Source organism: Protopterus annectens, chromosome 8.part1 (assembly GCF_019279795.1).
Source record: "Protopterus annectens isolate FY-2018-M chromosome 8.part1, PAN1.0, whole genome shotgun sequence".
Lineage (NCBI taxonomy): Eukaryota > Metazoa > Chordata > Ceratodontiformes > Protopteridae > Protopterus > Protopterus annectens.
Window position 1 is genome coordinate 375,154,330 of NC_056742.1, and position 6,000 is coordinate 375,160,329.

The window sequence follows — 6,000 nt, forward strand, 5'->3', positions numbered from 1 at the left end:
AAGGAAATGTTAAGTCTGTTACCATACTATTTACCCAGTCATTCCACTCTATTTGCTTAATAATAGCTCCCATACCTTCCATGTACTTAAACTCTGCTCAATTCTCCTCTGTGTGCAACAGGGATTCTTTTTGGAGCATGCATTATAGGTTCATAGGTAGGTATGGTGGCCATGGTGATGCAGCGGTTAGCGTTGCTGCCTCACAGTAAGAGGTTCTCTGGTTCGATTCTCGTCTGGGGTGCCTTCTGTGTGGAGTCTGTATGTCCTCCCTGTGGTCGCGTGGGTTTTCTCTGGGTGCTCTGGTTTCCTCCCACATCCCAAAGACATGCAGTAGGTGAATTGGTCACTCTAAAATTGGCCCTAGGTGTGAGTGTGTGTATGGGGTGTGCCTTCTGTGGAAGGTTGGATGCCGGGCTGGCAACTCGACACCGTAAAATTCCACTGCCAATCATGAGCGGACAGATAATCCGCTGTGGTGACCCCTAACTGGGAAAAGCCAAAAGAAGAAGAAGGTTCATAGGTAGGTACTAGGCTATTGGCCTAAGGGCTTACATAAGCCTAGCCAAAAAGGTTCCCTGGCTTATGCCACCCAAGAAAGTTATTTTCCTGTGCCACTGTCGAGCAGAGACACAGAAGTGATCCCCGGGGTGTATTTCCTATTTCCCATCCACTCATCAAGATTTTTCTTGAAGAGTGCTAATGAAGAACTTTGCTTGACATAGATGGGTAGCCTGTTCCAGAGTATGGGAAGTTTCTGGGACAGGAATCTATCCCTCCAGTATGTCCTGTTTATTGTGGTGAAAATGTTTAGGTCCCTAGAGCATGTAGCTCGGAGGGATTGGGATTTCTTTACGTGTAGCATGTCCAACAGCTCTGGGTTTGACATAGCTTTATATGTTAGGCAGAGATCACCTCGGAGTAGGAGATATGCTACGGAGTAAAGCTGGAGTTTTTTGAGGTGGTCAGTGTACAGCATTTGTTTGAGGCCAGTAATCCTCTTTGTGAGGTACTTCTGTGGCCTTTCCAGCTGCTGCAGATGTCTTGTGAGGTACATTCCAAAAGGGGCATTGTACTCTATAATGGGTCTAACGAGTGTCCAGTAGAGGGGGAACAATGACCTCTTTTTTCCTGGATGAGAACCCTTTTATGATGAGGTGTGCCACATAGAAGGACTTCCTGACTACTGTGGCGATGTGACTATCAAAGGAGAGACTACTGTCCACCTGGATCCCAAGGTCTCTTATCACGCATTTGGTGTTAAGTAGATTGCTGCTTATGTGGTAGTTCATGGGTACAGAGTTTTTACCAAAGGGGATGACACTGCACTTTTTGGCATTGAGCTTGAGGCTATGGCTCTGACACCAGGCATCTGTCTCAGCGAGGACCTTCTGTAGGATGTCCACATCATTTGGGGACTTGACTATGGCTCCTAGTTTGCAGTCATCTGGGAACTTCGTTAGCCAGTGGCCTTCTGTGTTAGCCTGTACTTCAGAGAAGTAGATAGCAAACAGGAGAGGTCCCAGGATGGAACCCTGTGGTACTCCACTTGTCACTGCTTTGAAGTCAGATTTGGAGTCTTCAACATTTACAGTGAGGGTTCTGTCAGTGAGCCAGTTGGCAACCCATCTTGTGACGTAGGGATTTATACCTAGTTTAGTGAGTTTAGCTATAATTCCAGAATGGGGGATGGTGGTGAAAGCCTTGGCGAGGTCAAGATAGGCTGTGTGAACCACCTTACCCTCATCTACAGCTTTGGTGACTGCCTCAAAGAAGTCGATTAGGTTCAGGAGGCATGATCTGCCTTTCACAAACCCAAACTTGGTGAGATCCAGAGTTTGGAGGTTACCAATGTCTTTGTTTATGAGTTCCATGATGATACGTTCCATGGCCTTGCAGACCAGGCTCGTCAGGCTAATAGGTCAATAGTTCCTGGGATCAGTGGTGGTTCCCCCTTTGTGGAGTGGGAAAACTGTTGCTGTGTGCCATTTGGTGGGCACAAAGTTTAATGTGAGGCTATTATTGAACATGGTGCTTAAGTGGGGAGCTAGTTCATCCTGAGGTAGCACCAGTAATGCAAATGGATAGTGAACAAGTGCAGGAAATACAAATTAATTTTTCAAGTAGATTCACTGGAGTAGCACTTGAAGTAGGCTACTTCAAGTGCTATTCCAATGATTGGTATAGCTACCAATGGTATTGGTATGGTGGTATAATGTTTAGTAGAACAGTGAAAAGACAAGATAATATTTGTAAGACAGAGGCTTATGACAACATTTGTTGGAACCATCGTCATGTTTCATTTAAACATACATTAATGAGAAAACAGCACTGGAACCAATACTTTGTTTCCATTGAAAACAAGAAAGTGAGAAAGGCCTGTTGCAATCGACATGGCACAGTAGATACAGCAAGAAAAGGAATTTGCAAACTGCAGTTAACAGCTTCAGTAGCCAAAAACCAGGAACAAAATGAAAACACATCTACTAGTGCCAAGTTAAGTTTAATACTGGCAAGTTCCTTTATGTCTGATTTCATGTAATATACTTACAATTAAAAGTATACACATAAAGACAAATGAGTGACGTGCTGTTAAATTTTATTTTTATTCAGCAAAAACATTTACTGACCTGCCTAAAGAGGAAAGTCACATGACATTTTGATCAGTATTAGTAAATGCCCTTAAAATCAAAGTTACCACATAATGCTGAAATATATTTACATGTGTGATAGATATTTTATAAAATAAAGATACGCAGATGCTGGTTCAGTAAAAGCTGATACCTACCCTGCAATTTAGGTACAAACAGCCTAGGCTACAAGACATGTGCAAGCAGTACCTTTAGAGAGATAAAAAATTATTTTAGATGACAAAGTCCCTGTATTTCTTATTTCAGTGAGAAGGGAATCCCATGAGGATGCAGTAAAGTAGAAGAATGTGGATGTGCATTTCATCAAATTGTACCCAGAACATTGTAAATTTAATGCCTCATTGGGCCTCAGATTATGTTGTCTCTGTTTAGATACAAGTGACCCAGGGAGAATGAAATAATTCAATTTAAAGGCAAGGATGATAATTGCCAGATTTTTTCAACTAGCAGTCATTTGGAGTTTGACACTAGTACTCACATTTGGGGGTAGGGGGAGTAGTTTAAATCAGCACCCAGTTTGTTAATTAGCATCAGGAGAGTAGAGGAGAGGACAGCAGTTCTTTGTAGATGAAGTAGTTAGTAGTGGTAGTCCCAAGCCAAATGAGGTGAGACCTTTGACAGAACCAGTCATTACTAGAGGAATAAGCAGATTCTTTCCCAATACACAGATCTGGACAAGAATACATCATTAATGATGTAATATGAAACTGAAAGGTGATTTCTGTATGAAGTGAGGTACTCATAATGAGCTACTTTCAGTTTAGAAATCATAAGGAGTAACATAACATTTAGATTTTATATTTTTATTTACAATGTGCCCCAACAATCTAGATTTGTTTACATTTGTGACCCATTTAAACTTGCCCTAGTTCACAGACATTCTCAATCTTTGTTATACTCCCAGTTTTAATTCACATAATATGGGATTTTCATACTACACCAGGCTTATGCAGATCTGATGATAATGGATGAAAAGGAAAAACAGAGGATGCAAAACAGAACCTTTGAGTGTCCTGAAGCATGTCTGTTTAGATACTTAGTCAAAGCTGGACAGGGGAAACAGGTGCTGAGTTTGTGGGAACATGGGTGAAATTCTTGGCTGGGCTTATAAGAGCCTCTAGGCCAATTGCCTAGTATTGTCCTATGAACCTATGAAGATATGCAGAAGCAATGATGGATTCTAAGGTTTCCAATTTCTGTAACATTTTTACCTTGAATTTTCACTCCAAGTCATGAGAAAAGTGTATCACACATTTTTTGCTAGTAATTATTTCAGTGCTTATGCCTCATACAAGATGATACATTTTATGGCCTTTGGTGTATTTCCATGGATATTAGTGATTAAATAGGTGTGATAAGCTTAGAACCAGAGTCTTTTAAAGTTCAGTCAGTCCTATAACTACTGTATTGCTCAGTTCCAGAATCCATAAATTAAATATAACTGCTATGTAACTGACATAAAACAAGTTATATGCAATTGCAAGCTACGCAATATTCATTTATGCAAATATGTTTATATATAATTATTAATCACAACTCTGAAATAACTATGCAGACCTTCTCTCCCTTGTACGCTGTTAGCATTTGCATCAATGGTCTAGACAGGATGACAAATTAAAACTTTCATGCATACTGTTAATCTCTTGACATCAAACAGTAAAGGTTGCTTATTAACATATCACAAAACTTTAGTACAGAGAGGAAGCCAGGAGAGAAAAATGATGCATTTTCTGAATGTATCAAAAACATCTTTAATCTGGGAACTCATCTGTCCAATCTATTGGCATGTAGGTGGTGTCAGCTACATTTGAAAACGTGGCTTGTAATTACAGAAGGTTTCATTCCTTTGAAATGCCCAATTAGCAATGATATGCTTAGAAGCAAGACTTCTAACTGGTTTGCAAATTAAAAACAGACTATGTGCACAGCTCACAAACATTGAGAACCCAGCTTTTTGCTTTGGTTTATAAATGTTATTGCATATATACACAAGTAAACAGCTGCAAAGTCAGCCCATATCAATAGCAGGACTTTTGTGTGGCATACGTAGGCAAGTATTTATCAAACATCTGTGTTTGTTTTGAACTGCCAGTCATAGTTTCATACAGGGCAGATCATGCTGGGTACCATTTTCTGCAGCAGTACAGCAGACTGTTTATTTTTCAAATAAGCTAGGAAGCCATATTTCTGCAACACTGTGGATTGGACCAATCCATAAGAACTGATATTTAACTGCAGAATAGAGATAAGGCATTAATGATGCAGAAAAGCTTTGGAATAGTGTGTGTCAACTTCTTCAACATACCAAATGTTCATTACAAGCACGTATGAGTGAATATATTGTTCGTCTCCAAGTGAAAAGTAACTACCAGTTGTAATTCATAAGAAAAAAAGAGGGTCTTTACGTGTCTAAATATGCCAAAACCACAAAACTTTAAATATTTTTTAACAGACCAAATCAGATACTAAAAATGCTCTCTTAACATCCTGCACCCAGAATTTATCACTTCCACATGCTTTCATACACTTAAGTCCCTGTAACAAACTGCTAAAAAACTAGCTGTTCAGCAAACATATTTAGTGCTAACTCCCTCCCATCATTTAATCCTGAGTTGGATTCCTTCATTCCACTTTTGAAACTGTGTGACCCTTATCCCAGTTCAGTGGTGCTGAAGATGAAGCCCCGGTTGTGATCCATATGACCTGGAATTAGTGACTCTGGAAGCTGGAAGATTGTGAGATGGGGAGGCAAGAGATGTGTGACTTGCATCACGTTGCTCACCTAGGATGGAGGGTTGGGTTTATCCATCCACTCCATCCTATTGCACCATTGGCCCTGGTTGTGATGGCATTCCCCTGTGTTGACCTGGCACTCTAGATGAGTGTGTAGGCTGCTTTCCTGAGAACAGTTTTGGGGGAGGTGGAAGAAAGTTGGATCCACCCAAGCCAGTGCAGTAGCCCTTGTTAATATATGTAACATTTGTGTGTATGAATGTTCCACCTTCCATATTTACTCAGGCCCTCTGTGGTGATGCAGACCTCATGTCACCATCAGTAGATGAGGATAGGTCACATCCATGAAGATTCCCAAATGGTTACCAGGATGACAGCTCTATGACTGGCTCTCACCTCACAGGGGACAAATGAGCTGGGAACAGCTCTGATCCTCAGAGGAGCAAACTTACTTATACATTGTAGAGACCTGACGGTCAGTAGACAGTGGGGCACAAAAGTGCAATTACAAAAACTGTGCTGCCCTTGATGTTTGAAGGTAATGATTAATGCCTTCCATGCTGCAGTCCTCATTTTGATTCATTCAGTCCTCACTTTAAATAAATTTGGTTACGTTTGC